Source organism: Sapajus apella, unplaced genomic scaffold (genome assembly GCF_009761245.1).
Source record: "Sapajus apella isolate SASKATOON/1434 unplaced genomic scaffold, GSC_monkey_1.0 scaffold111, whole genome shotgun sequence".
NCBI classification, from domain to species: domain Eukaryota; kingdom Metazoa; phylum Chordata; class Mammalia; order Primates; family Cebidae; genus Sapajus; species Sapajus apella.
In genome coordinates this window covers 2,071,860-2,086,687 of record NW_022437051.1, presented here as the reverse complement: position 1 = coordinate 2,086,687, position 14,828 = coordinate 2,071,860, and the positions used below count along the sequence as shown (strand labels likewise).

General features: G+C 47.5%; 1 non-coding gene across 1 annotated transcript; it reads left to right on the top strand.

The window, feature by feature from the left end:
* The first annotated feature begins 9,215 nt into the window (after positions 1-9,215).
* LOC116537552 lies at positions 9,216-9,323 on the top strand. Its single transcript, XR_004263186.1, has one exon. It is a non-coding gene; the product is annotated as a U6 spliceosomal RNA (small nuclear RNA).
* The last annotated feature ends 5,505 nt before the right edge of the window (positions 9,324-14,828 follow it).

The following is a 14,828-nucleotide window of genomic DNA, read 5'->3' as shown; positions in this document are numbered from 1 at the left end:
CATGTTCAGGAAAGTCACGTACTAATGATTTAATGATATCTACTTGCCTCCTATGCTGGGCTGAGAACTTGTTTTACTTTTCCTCATAAAGAATATGCAGGAAAAACCTTCATTTCCTAAGGATCTTCTCGCCCAGTCCGCCATGAACACTCTGAGGTGCAAACGACTCTGAGCCCAGAAGAAGCAAATCTCACAATTAGTCCTCCCTTGGCCAATCACATTCTTTTTTTTTTTTGAGACAGAGTCTCACTCTGTCTCCCAGGCTGGAGTATAATGGTGTGATCTCAGCTCACTGCAACCTCTGCGTCCCGGGTTCAAGTGATTCTCCTCCCTCAGCCTTCACAGTAGGTGGGATTACAGGCATGCACCACCACATCGTGCTAATGTTTTGTATTTTTAGTAGAGACGGGATTTCACCATGTTGGCCAGGCTGGTCTCGAACTCCTGACTTCAGGTGATCCACTCACCTCGGCCTCCCAAAGTGCTGGAGTTACAGGAATGAGCCATCGCACCCAGCCTACATTTTTTTTTTCTAATTGATAAACAACAATTGTATGTAGTTACGGTGTACAAGATGATGTTTGCATATATGAACACTGATGGAATGACTAAAGCAAATTAACATATCAATTTCCTTACATACGCATCTTTTTTGTGGTGAGAACATTTAAAATCTACTCTTTTAGCAATTTCAAATATATAATACATTGTCATTAACCATAATAATCAGTGCTGTTTGAAAAAGACAAAAGCTTATGAGTCGTTTCTACACATTCTTTTCCATTCTAAAAACTAGTTATCCATGGAAACAGGATACAACTGATTCTTAGGAACACAAATTACATCAGCATGGAAAACGGTCTAGTAAGAGGTGGGTAATGATGGAAGCAAAATCAGAAGCTCAAGTAATTTCCACCTGAAGCAACTGTAAGTCGAGAAAGGAAGCCCTCAGAATTTTGGGGGTGTTCTACACAAAAAGCAAAGATCGGTCTTAGATGGCGAATTAATTTCTATATCAACATATGATCACCTCGCAAGGAGAGAAGATGTGGAAGAAGTACCTTTTAAAGAAAGCAGAAATTCAGAAGATATGAAGTGAGTTATTTCCTACTGCAGCTGAATGCCAGGATTCCTACAGAGACTTTCACTCAGCAGGCTTATTATGTCATATGCGTTCGGATTCTTAAAGGCAGAATTTAATAACTGCAGCCTATAAACCTGTAGACAGTTTTTCCTTTGGACAGTCCAGGTAGGTCAGAAATAGCTTTTTTTTTAGAGACAGGGTCTCAGTTTGTCGCCCAGGCTGGAGCATAGAGGTATGATCCTGGCTGACTGCACCCTCAACCTCCTGGGCTCAAGTGAGCCTCCACCTCAGCCTCCTATATAGCTGGGCCTACAGGCTCTAGTCACCATGCCTGGCTAGTTTTTAATTTTTTGTAGAGACAGGGTCTCACCATGTTACCCAGGCTGATCTTGAACTCCTGGCCTCAAGTGATTCTCATACCTTGGCCTCCCAAAGTGTTGGGATTACAGATGTGAGTCACCATACCCGGCCAAAGTTACATTTGATGGCAGAGAGAGATACTACCTGGAAATCATCATGTCCACATAACAAGTAGCATCTTTACTTTAAATTTAAATCTGATTTATTTATTTCTCTCTCTCTCTCTCTGTCTCTCTCTCTCTCTCTCTTTCTTTTTTCAGATGGAGTCTTACTCTGTTGTCCAGGCTGGAGTGCAGTGGTGCAATGTCAGCCCACTGCAACCTCCGCCTCCCAGGTTCAAGCGATTCTCCTGCCTCAGCCTCCCGAGTAGCTGGGACTATAGGCGCATGCCACCACACCTGGTTCATTTTTTGTATTTTTAGTACAGATGGGGTTTCACTGTGTTATCCAGCACAGTCTCTGTCTCCTGACCTTGTGATCCGCCTGCCTCGGCCTCCCAAAGTGTTGGGATTACAGGCATGAGCCATCGCACCCAGAATGAAATCTGATTTTTTTTCAGCTTGGCCCACTTCTGTTCAGACACTGAAACTGTTAGTCAAAATCAACTTGTTGAGCAGAGTGACATGTTCTGAGTTTCAATACTGCAACGTAAGAAAGAAAACAGGGACAGACTGAGGATTTCAGGACTCAGCATCTAAGTTTATTCATTCCACATTAGAGCTGTCTGAAGATTGCCTCTGAGCAGCAGTGTTGATGTTTCTGCCTGTGTTTAATTTCTTGATTTCACGAACAGCTTGGATTTTTGAAGAAGTGCTTCTGACTCATTCACATGTGTTTGCCTGACATAAGCCCACACACCATTTGCTCACAAATATGTCAATGACTGAATACACTAAGAGCCTGGAGCTGAGAAACCTGGACCCAGATGACCAGGAGGCTCTGTGGCTGCTCCTATACAGTCTTTCTCTCCGTCAGCCCCGTGAGTCAATATCATATGTTAATATGGAATTCTCCCTTGTTAACATGCAAATTGCTTTGGCAAAGTGTTATGTTTGTATGGAGAGCTTGGAATTAACGTCAAGAATTTCATTTCCTTTTTTTAAAAATTAGTTGTTTTTATAGAGATGGGGGTCCCGTTATGTTGTCTAGGCTGGTCTTGAACTTTGGGCCTCAAGCAGTCCTCCTATGCTGAAATGACACGTGTGAGCCACCGCACCCAGCCTTCTTTGCACCCAGCCTTCTTTTCCTCCTAAATGCTGAAGTTAGATTCCACAGGGATCCAAAGGGAGTGTTAGTCCAAAGCCTTCTTTGCCCCTCAAAGATATTCTTTAAAAATCCAGTTCTTATCCTCGTAACTCATAAATACCAGACAGAAGCAAAGTGCAGGAAGTTATGCCCTCTATATCGGTGGATTCACATCCCTGGATTCAATCAACCACCAATCAAAAATATTAGGGGCCGGGTACGGTGGCTTACCCTGTAATCACAGCACTTTGGGAGGCCGAGGCGGGCAGATCACGAGGTCAGGAGGTTGATACCAGCCTGACCAACATGGTGAAACCCCATCTCTACTAAAAATACAAAACTTAGCCAGGCATGGTGGCACCCACCTGTAATCTGAGCTACTTGGGAGGCTGAGACAGGAGAATCGCTTGAACCGGAGGCGGAGGTTGCAATGAGCCGAGATCGCACCACTGCACTCCAGCCTGGGTGTCAGAGTGAGACTCTATCTCAAAAAAAAAAAGAAAAAGAAAAAGAAAAAGAAAAAAAAAAAAATATATATATATATATATGAAAGGGCAGGGTGCAGTGGCTCACTCCTGTAATTGCAGAACTTTGGGAGGCCAAGGCAGGTGGATCACCTGAGGTCAGGAGTTTGAGACCAGCCTGGTCAACATGGTGAAACCCGATTTCTCCTAAAAATACATAAATTAGCCGGGCCTGGTGGCACACACCTGTAGTCCCATCTATTTGAGAGGCTGAGGCAGGAGAATCACTTGAACCTGGGAGAGGAGGTTGCAGTGAGCCGAGACTGTACCACTGCTGAGGCAGGCGGGTCAGTTGCACTCAGGAGTTTGAAAAATATTAGGAAAAAATTTGCGTCTGTACTAAACATGCATAGGCTTTTCTTTCCTTGTCATTATTCCCTAACAAACAATATTCACACAGCATTTATTTGTATTAAGTTAGCTTTTTTGTTTTTTGTTGTTTTTTGCTTTTAGAGACAGAGTCTCACTCTCTTGCCCAGGCTGGAGTGCAATGGCACCACCATAGCTCACTGCAGCCTTGAACTGTACTCAAAAGATCCTCCCTTCTCAGCCTCCCAAGTAGCTGGAAGGGACTACGGGTGCACACCGCCAAACCCAGCTCATTAAAAAAAATTTTTTTTGTAGAGATGGGATCTTGCTATGTTGTCCAAGCTGGTCTTGAACTCCTGGCCTCAAGTGATCCTCCCGCCTCAGCCTCCCAAAGCACTGATATTACCAAACTCAGCCTCAAACAGCCCTCCTTGCCCATGTGTAGCCTGGTAACCTCGTCTGATCACCGTATCTCGAGTTTATTGACTCTCATGGAATTGCACCCTCTTATGAAATTATCTCATGTCTATGACCTAAGCTCTTTTCACAGAGTTAATAGTAACTTACTGGCAACTGACATTAAAAACATGACCCACATCCACTTCTGGGGAAGAGCTGCCCTGGCACTTGGCAGCCTCCTGGGAAAGGCAGTTGGGGTGGGGTCACCCCCAGAAGGAGGTGGTCAAATGAAGTATCCACATCATACAGTGACCCCCAGAGGAGGAGAGCTTCCTACATTCCCGGACCAGAGCCGTGCCTCAATTAGCAGAGTTTTTAGTGGAGCCGCAGAAGCATGTTAACCTCGTGACCCACGACTGGCACAGAAGTGGGTTCTTTCTCCACACTCCCTGCCTCCGTGGGCGACCGTCTTCATCCTTAATACTCAACTGACATGAAATATGTGCCATAGCAACCGAATCACTGACACCAGATGCGCTAACAAATGGTGTGTATTACCCAAACAGCTGCATTGGGGCTGCCATCCACACTTCCAGCTTCAGCCCTGAAAAACGACCCTGTGGAGTCTGCTGGGGCTGCAGCTGTCACCTGGCAGCTCAGCTCAGGGCGCCCTCTCCTCTGCCCTTCCGGGCCCGGCAGGTTGGAGGCTCTTCGGGATGGTGACCCCCAGAGGCTCGTTTTCAGCTGCTGTCCTTTGTGTACCATCAGTTGCTCTCCGGGGTTCACCACCTCCTGAGGGGACTTCACAGCTGCTCCAGGGAAGAGCCACCCCCCTTTGCTGTTTCTTCTCATTTCATTTTCCTGAGAAGTCAGAGCCGTTCACCGCTCACTGCTGCATAATCAGTCTTATCAAGATACTAATGAATTTAAGAGGATTATTTGTCTCCTTGGATGTTGCTAAATGCCCACTGTTCTGAAATACAGCTGTGTCATCCTCCCTCCATTTCCATCTGCACTGAAGCTATGACGGAGCGGGAGCTTTGTTCTGCTCGGGGCAGCTGCCACTCTGTGACACACATCAAAGGGCGTGTGCTTCCACCCGCATCTCCCAGGCGCGCAGTAAGTGGCATTTGAGGGAGTTTGATGGAACCATCTGAGTAAGTACTTGTGTTTAATGAGATTCATTCTTCATGGGCTCCCACTCGATGCGAGACGGTTTTGCACTTACCGGAATTGTAATACCATAACACTCCATTTTAATGACGGCAAGTGGCAGCTGGCACCCCAATTCACAGCACCAACTTTTGTTAATGATATGCAATTCGCATATAGTTATCCCCTATTGAGAGATGAGAGCACAGCAGCCAGTTGGCCTGTGCTTGTCTGACTTGAACATAAGGATCAGAGTAACAAGGACCAGTTTTCATGGCCTGTTATCTTTCGCTACGTCCCGGGTCCCGAGACTCTCGCGGACTCTTAAATCCCCACTGAAGCTCATGAGCCTGAGCCTCTGAGAAGCAGCCAGGACTTTGTCTCTAACTCTTTGCACAAACAGCCTCCTTAGGCTTCGCATCTGAGGTCTTTTGGAATAAAATCAGATAGCAGGAGGATGCCTACAGGTAGGAAGAACATCAAGAAATTTCATTAATTCATTCATTCACTCAATAGACAAATTCAGACAATAAACAATAAAGAAGCAGGCTGAGGTCAGACATGGTGGTTCACACCTGTAATCCCAGCACATTGGGAGGCTGAGTCAGGAGGAATGCTTGGGCCCAGGGGTTCAAAACCACCCTGGGCAACATAGCAAGACACCTTTCTACAGAAAGTAGAAAAATTAGCCCAGAGTGGTGGCATGTGCCTGTAGTCCCAGCTATGCAGGAGGCTGAGGTAGGGGATCACCTGAACCCAGGGAGGTAGACACTGCAGTGAGCTATGATGGTGCTACCACTGCACTCCAGCCTGGGCAACAGAGTGAGACCCTGTCTCAAAAGTAAATAAATAAGGCCAGGTGCGGTGGCTCATGCCTGTAATCCCAACACTTTGGGAGGCTGAGACGGGTGGATCATCTCAGGTCAGAAGTTCAAGACCAATCTGGCCATCAAGGTGAAACCCCATCCCTACGAAAAGTACAAAGAAATTAGCCAGACGTGGTTGCACACGCCCGTAATCTCAGCTACTCAGGAGGCTGAGGCAGAAGACTCGCTGGAGCTTGGGAGATAGAGGTTGCAGTGAGCTGAGATCACATCACTGCACTCCAGCTTGGGTGACAGAGCAAGATTCTGTCTCAAATAAATACATAAACAAATAAATAAATAAAACAAAGAAGAAAATACGTAGATCAGAAGAAGAAAAGAATCATGAAAATAAGTAAATTTTGGTTAAATAAATAAAGAATGTTGGAGCCTGAAACTATCAAGAGGATGTTTCTGTTACCTTAGGCGGATTCAACTGGATTGCAATGACAAGAGAGCTAGAACTGAAAACATTTTATTTTTATTTATTTATTTTAATTTTTTTGAGACGAAGTTTCACTCTTGTTGCCCAGGTTGGAGTGCAATGGTGTGATCTGGGCTCACCGCAACCTCCACCTCCCGGGTTCAAGCGATTCTCCTGCCTCAGCCTCCCAAGTAGCTGGGATTACAGGGAGCGCCACCGTGCCCGGCTAATTTTGTATTTTTAGTAGAGATGGGGTTTCTCCATGTTGGTCAGGCTGGTCTCAAACTCCCAACCTCAGGTGATCCGCCCGCCTTGGCTTCCCAAAGTGCTAGAATTATAGGCGTGAGCCGCCCCACCCGGCCTGAAGACATTTTAAAATCATCAAGCCAACTCTCAAAGATCTCCCAGGCAAAGTCCTGACCTTCCCACAGTGATTTCAGCTCATTTTTAAACCCATTTATTGTCTAAGATTTAGAGGCACAAAAGATCAGAATCTGCCTGTCCTGACATAGCATCCAGTCCTGAGGACAACAAAATGGTCACCCTCATTTGAAGAATTTTTTTTTCTTATAAAAATTATGCAAATTCTCAGACGGGCACAGTGGCTCATGCCTGTAATCCCAGCACTTTGGGAGGCCAACGCGGGCAGATCACAAGGTCAGGACTTTGATACCATCCTGACCAACATGGTGAAACCCTGTCTCCACTAAAAATACAAAAATTAGCCAGGTGTGGTGGCACATGCCTGTAATCCCAGCTACTCAGGAGGCTGAGGCCGGAGAATCCAGGAGGCAGGCTTGAACCCAGGCGGCAGTGGTTGCAGTGAGCTGAGATCGCAGCACTGTACTCCAGCCTGAGAGCGAGAGTGTCTCAAAAAAAAAAAATTTGTATACAAATTCTGGCCAGGTGCAGTGGCTCACTCCTGTAATCCCAGCACTTTGGGAAGCTAAGGCGAGCAGATCACCTGAGGTCAGGAATTTGAGGCGGATCATTTGAGGCCTGGAGTTCAAGTCCAGCCTGGCCAACAGGTGAAACCCTGTCTCTACCAAAAACACAAAAATTAGACGGGTGTGGTGGCAGGCGCCTGTAATCCCAGCTACTCAAGAGGCTAAGGTATGAGAATTGCTTGAACCTGGGACGCTGAGGTTGCAGTGAGCCAAGATTGTGCTGCTGCACTCCAGCCTGAGTGACAGAGCGAGACTCCAACTCCAAAAATACAAACAAACAACAACAAAAAAAAGAGGCCAGGCACGGCGGCTCACACCTATAAACCCAGCATTTTGGGAGGCCGAGACAGGCAGATCACCTGAGGTCAGGAGTTTGAGACCAGCCTGGCCAACATGGAGAAACCCTGTCTCTACTAAAAATATAAAATTAGCCAGGCATGATGGCACATACCTGTAATCCCAGCTACTCAGGAGGATGAGGCAGGAGAATCGCTTGAACCCAGGAGGCGGAGTTGCAGTGAGCTGAGGTCGCACCATTGCACGCCAGCCTGGGCGACAAGAGCGAAACTCTGTCTCAAAAAAAAAAAAAGAAAGAGTGTCTGATTGGCAAGAGGACACTGAGGATCACCCGGAAGGAGGAGGAAGAACGTGCAGGGAGTCACGCTGCTCTCTGGAGGGAGCCTGTTTGGGGCAGGAGGGCAATGCCAAGGGCCCCAAGACAGGACTGTGCTTGGAATGTTCGAGAAAGAGCAAAAAAGGCCACAGGTGAGGAGGCGAGACTGTGGGAGACAAGGTCAGAGAGGGAGCAGAGGCTGAGTGACACTGTGGCCAGTGTCAGGGTGTGGGCTGCTGCTGGGCGAAGGGGAAGCCAGCAGCTTTACACAGAAGAGAGACACGCCCTGATCACATCTCAGCAGGCTCCCCAGCTTCTTTTTTTTTTCTTTTCCTCACCTGCTCAGTATCACAGAAAGGGCTCACCAGCTTCTATGTCAGAATAGATTACTGTGGGCAAGGGCAGGACAGACCTGTTGGGAGCTGTACCACTTGAGGGCTGCCATGACCAGATACGGCAGCCTGGGCAGCTTCAGCCACAGACATCTGTGTTCTTACAGTTCTTGAGACTAGAAGTCACAGATCAAGGTGTCGGCTGGTTCGGTTTCTCCAGGGGCCTCTCTCCTTGGCTTGTGCATGGCCACCTTTGTGCTGTGTCCTCACGTGGCCTTTTCCCTGCATGGGCACCCTGCGTCTCCTCCTTCTCCAAGGACAGCAGCCGTATTGGATCAGGGCTCCACCATCATCATCTCCTTTCACGTCTTAAAAGGCACCATCTGCAAATCCAGTCACACCGGGAGTTAGGGCATATGAATTTTGTTCATAATTCAGTTCATAACAGGAAGCCACTGCACCAACCCCAACAAGAGAGGACCGTGTTCGGACCCTGGTCTTCCCAGCAGAGATAGTGAGAAGGAGCTAGGTTTGGGTTTTTCTCATGAAGGCCGAATGAGACAGATGTTTTTGTTCCAGTGTTCACGAGTATCAAGAATGAGTGGAAGGAAGACATTAAATTGTGAACACTAGAAAAAAGAGTAGCAGAGAGGTCAGGGGGCTGGAAGGAATTTTCTTTTAGCTCCTCTGCTTTTTAGCTTCTGAAAACAAGCCTGTAATGGAGTCTAACTGAAAGAAAATAGAAATACAAAGGAATTTTTATTTAAATATGAAACAATTTTTTCAAAGCCTGTAGCTCTTGAAATTTAAAAGTCCAATTTAAAAGTAAAGGCATTTTGTTAGCTCTTTACTGAAATTTAATAAACTTTCAGTAACATGCACACAAATAAATACAAATAAACTATGTAATACTGGCGTACAGACAGACATATAGACTAACAGAATACAATGGAGAGCCCAGAATTGCCCATTTTGGCAGCATACACACCAAAATTGGAAAGATACAGAGAAGAGTCGCATGGCCCCTGCACAAGGATGGCAAGCAAAAATTAAAAATTATTTAAAAAAATTAAAAGACTACAGAGCCCAGAAATAAGCTCTCATACCCTCCTCCCCTCCCTCCCTCCTTTCTTTCCTTCCTTCCCTCCTTCCTTCCTTCCTTCCTTCCTTCCTTCTTTCCTTCCTTCTTCCTTTCTTTCTTCAAAATTACCCAGCTAATTTTGGCATTTTTAGCAGAGACGGGGTTTTACCATGTTGGCCAGGCTGGTCTTGAACTCCTGAGCTCAGGTGATCCTCCTGCCTCAGCCTCCCAAAGTGCTGGGATTACAGGTGTGAGCCACCACGCCCAGCCCAAGATGACACTTTTGATAGTAAACAGATGAGCAGTGGAAATCTTCCGAACAGAGAATGACATCACAGCAACTGTGGCCTTTCCAGGAATTTCCCAGTTCTGTGTTTTGGATTTTAGAGACCCTAGGCAACATAGTGAGAAAATTATCCTCAGAGAGCACCCCCACCACCATAAGCTCTTCTCCCCTAAAATGAGCTGTGTGTGTCTCTGTTTTGGCACTTCACATGCGAGTCTATGCGCCTAAGCCTCTTCCATCCCCCATCAGGAAGTAGGTGGTCTTGGTGCCTTCCCTGCTACTCAAGGGGACAGCCAGTGAATGCCATCCCTGAATCTAGACTAACACAAACTGCGTGAAAATACAGTCTTCCTTTGGCCACATACTGGCATCTGTATTTTTTAAATTATTATTTTAATTATAATTATCATTATTATTATTTTTTGAGACGGAGTTTGGCTTTTATTGCCCAGGCTGGAGTGCAATGGCACTTTCTTGGCTCACTGAAACCTCCACCTCCCAGGTTCAAGCGATTCTCCTACCTCAGCCTCCTGAGTAGCTGGGATTACAGGCATGCGTCATCATGCCCAGCTAATTTTTGTATTTTTAGTTGAGATGAGGTTTCTCCATGTTGATCAGGCTGATCTTGAATTCCTGACCTCAGGTGATCTGCCCACCGTGGGCTTTCAAAGTGCTGGGATTACAAAAGTGAGCCACTGCACCTGTCCTTATTTATCTATTTTACTTTATTTTATATTTTTTGATATAGAGTCTGGCTCTTGTCACCAGGCTGGAGTGTAATGGCATGAGCTCAGCTCACTGCAACCTCCACCTCCCAGGCTCAAATGATTCTCCTGCCTCAGCCTCTCAAGTAGCCGGGATTACAGATGCCCACCACCATACCTGCTGATTTTTGTATTTTTAGTAGAAACGGGGTTTCACCATGTTGACCAGTCTGGTCTCAAACTCCTGATCTCAGATAATCTGCCTGCTTCAGCCTCCCAAAGTGCTGGGATTACAGGTGTGAGCCACCATGCCTAGACCATACTGGCATTTTAAAGCACCTTCTCCAGTGTCACTAAGAAACCCTAGAGAAATACAGTTGACCCTTGAGCAACATGGGTTTGGACTGCAGGGGTCCACTTACATGCAGATTTTTTTTTCAATAAAAGTTGTGTAACCAGGGGACAGGAACAGGTTGCAGGGGTGTTCCAAAGACGCTCACTGTTCCCCAGTCGGATGTGTTTTCCCAGGTCCTTGGACCTCACTCACCCAAGAATGGGGAGAGAGCCCTGGTGGCACGGTGAGCTTGTTCAAGTAGCTGTCGGACCCAGAGAGTTTTGCAGAAAAGTGATTTATTAGGCAGAGAGAGAGAGAGAAAGAGAAATATATATATATATATATATATATATATATATATATGCACACACACACACACACATAGAGAGAGAGAGAGAGAGAGAAAGAGAGAGGGCGTGCACTGTCGTGGGAGGGGATCCAGAGATGGAGTCCACACAGGTAAAGAGAGAGAGAGAGAGAGAGAGAAAGAGAAGGCTCCCACACTGCCGCTGGGGGAGGGAATTCCAGAGAGGGAAATCCTATAGGTAAGGGAGTAGGGAGAATTTAACACCAGAGTTACTCCTGCCCCATATAAGTTCACCCCCAGTGATAGGAGCTTTTCCAAACTTCCTCTGGAGTGATTGATCTTTGACTCTGATGCTGGATTGGCTACCTGGCTCGAAATAGAGCCCCTCCTTCCAAGGCTTTTGGCGGTCTCTCTCTTTTTTTTTTTTTTTTTTTTTAATAGAGACGGTTTCACCATGTTGGCCAGGCTGGTCTGGAACCCCTGACCTCAGGTGATCCTCCCACCTCAGCCTCCCAAAGTGCTGGGATTACAGGTGTGAGCCACTGCGCCTGGCCTTGGTGGTCTTTTTAAACAAAGGAAGCTCATCTGGGCTGTTTACCTTCCCACACAAAGGGAAGTTAGACAAAGAACTCTAGGCTCCCGGATGGGAAGGTGGGTAGAGGTATGGCGCTGGGAAGTTTTTGCCTTTGAAACCACGCCCCCTGTGGACCCTGGAGGAGAAGTTAACAGAGTCCCTCAGTTGCACTAAGTGCACCTGCCTCTCCTGCCTCCCCTCCCACCCCCTCCACCACTTCCGCCTCTGCCACCCCTGGGACAGCAAGACCAACCCCTCCTCTTCTTCCTCCTCCCCTTCAGCCTACTCAACGTGAGGATGATGAGGATAAAGACCTTCATAGTAAATACATTTTCTCAATAACCTGTTCTTTCCTCTAGCTTACTTTATTGTGTGAATATAGTATGGAATATTTATACTGAACATGGTTAATTGACAGTATATGTTATGGGTAAGGCTTCTGTCAACAGTAGGCTGTCGGTAGTTAAGGTTTTGGGAAGTCATCTCTACAAGGGCTGCCACCTCGACCCTCACGTTGCTCGAGGGCCAACTGTACTTTTTTCTTCTTCTTTCTTTCTTTTGTGACAGTGTCTCGCTCTGTAGCCCAGGCTGGAATGCAGAGGTTCAATCACAGCTCACAGCAGCCTCAACCTCCCGGGCTCAAGTCGCCCTCCTGCCTCAGCCTCCTGTTTAGCTGGAACTATAGGCGTGCACCATCATGCCTGGCTTTTTTTTTCTTTTTTTTGGTGGGGTCTCCCTATGGTGCCCAGGTTGGTCTCAAACTCCTGGGCTCAATCCATCCTTGTGCCTTAGCCTGTCGAAAGTGCTGGAACTGTAGGCATGAGCCACTGCACGGAGCCCAGCACCACCTCTCTTTTCTTTTCTTTTTTTGAGATGGAATCTCGCTCTGTCACCCAGGCTGGTGTACAATGACGCGATCTCATCTCACTGCGACCTCCACCTCCCAGCTTCACGCGATTCTCCTGCGTCACCCTCCCAAGTAGCTGGGACTACAGCTGCATGCCACCACACCTAGCTAATTTTTGTATTTTTAGTAGAGACAGGGTTTTGCCATGTTGGCCAGGCTGGTCTTGAACTCCTGACATCAGGTGATCCCCCCGCCTCGGCCTCCCAAAGTGCTGGAATTGCATGCTGGAGTGAGCCACCATGCCCAGCCCCAACTGTATCTCTGACAGTGGAACTCTCAACATTTGATGGGGATGTGGATTGGGGACTGGGGGCAGAGAGATTTGGCGCTCCTCAAAACTGAGCAGCTGCCCCCCAACCAGCGTCAAATCCCAGGGCAGTTCTGCTCTGACCAAGGCTGGAAGGCTCGACTGAGGGCAGAGAGAGCTGGAGAAGGGAGAGAGGGCACCTGCTGTATCATTTTTGACCGGGATTCAGTTGAAACAATCTAGCCGCCCAAAGGGCATTTACTATTCCAGTAGCTCCTTGGAGAATCCCAGGCAGAGAGCGGCACCTTCTAAATACTTGATCAGCCATTCCTGTGTGAGACTGAGACGTCTGGGAGGAATGCAGTTTCCCAAAGCACATTCTCTGAGCAAAGTTTCCAAGTTTCATAGATCTGCAGTTTCCCACACTGTAGGGACAAGGTGGTGGTGGCCCTGACTGCCATATTCTTGATCAATGGGCAGAACGACGGGGCAGTTCCTGCTGGCCTGTGTGGAGTGTTAGCATGTGGATGGCACCCAGTGGTTGCAGCCTCGACTAACCCCAGCCCTTTGTCAGCTGCAGATGGTTAAGGCGGCAGAGAGCGAAGCCGGACGATTTCCCACTTTGGCCCATGCAGACACTGCCGGTACAGGGCTCGTCTGTGTTCCCAGTAGCCTGCAGCAGCAGGGTAAATTCTCCTCAGTGATGTTCTCAGTCAACTCTTTTTCTGAACTCATTTTTCCTTTTTCCCTGCACAGTTTTAGTCCCTGGAACATCTCATTTTAAAATGCATCAGTCAGGGCATGATGGTTCGTGTCTGTAATCCCAGCATTCTGTGAGGCCGAGAAGGGAGGATCACCTGAGGTCAGGAGTTCGAGACCAGCCTGGCCAACACGGTGAAACCCCGTCTCTACCAAAAATACAAACATTAGCCCAGCGTGGTGGGCGCCTGTAATCCCAGCTCCTCGGGAGGCTGAGGCAGGAGAACCTCTTGAACCCGGGAGGCAGAGGTTGCAGTGAGCCGAGAGGGCGCCTCTGTACTGTGCTCTGGATGACAGAGCAAGACTCTGTCTCAAAACAAAACAAACAAAAAACCAAAATGCATGAAAACCCAATATAATCACCCATTCATCTTAAAAATACCCAACCGGGGAACAAAGTAGATCTGTTATCTTCGTTTTACAACTGAGGAAACAGACAGAGAGATGGTGGTGATGACCATGACGACGAAGGCGGAGCCCCTTCCCGGCTCCCAGGGAGGGTGCGTGCAGCCATCGATGTCCTCCGTGAACAGGCTCCGCCTCCGTGCCCAGATACTGGTCAGCCTCCACCTGCTCCCAGCCTCCCTCCTGAACACACTCACCCTTTTGATTCATTTACTTATTTTAAAATTTATGGCGGGACACAGTGGCTCATGCCTGTAATCCCAGCACTTTGGGAGGCCGAGACGGGCAGATCACTCGGTCAGGAATTCAAGACCAGCCTGGCCAAGATGGTGAAACCCTGTCTCTACTGAAAATACAAAAATTAGCCAGGCATGGTGGCATACACCTGTAATCTCAGCCACTCGGGAGGCTGAGGCAGAGAACTGCTTGAACCCAGGAGGTAGAGGTTGCAGTGAGCCAAGATCGCACCACTGCAGTCCAGACTGGACGACAGAGCAAGACTCCGTCTCAAAAAAATTTTTTTTATTTATGTATTTTAGGCCAGGCACACTGGTTCACGCCTGTAATCCCAGCACTTTGGGAGGCCAAGGTGGTTGGATCACCTGAGGTCAGGAGTTTGAAATCAGCCTGGCCAATATGGTGAAATCCCATCTCTACCAAAAATACAAAAAATTAGCCAGGCGTGGAGGCGGGTGCCTATAATTCCAGCTACTCTGGAGGCTGAGGCAGGAGAATCACTTGAACCTGGGAAGCAGAGGTTGCAGTGAGCTGAGCTGCAGTGAGACCGTTCCAATGCACTCCAGCCTAGGCAACAGAATGAGACTCTGTCTCAAAATAAATAAATAAATAAAATTTATTTATGTGTTTTTATTTTTTTGGTAGAGATGGGGACATATTATGTCCCGAGGCTGGTCTCAAACCCCTTTCCCTGAGCCCTGAGGCTCCCCATTTAGCGGGTGTCCTGTCTCCCTG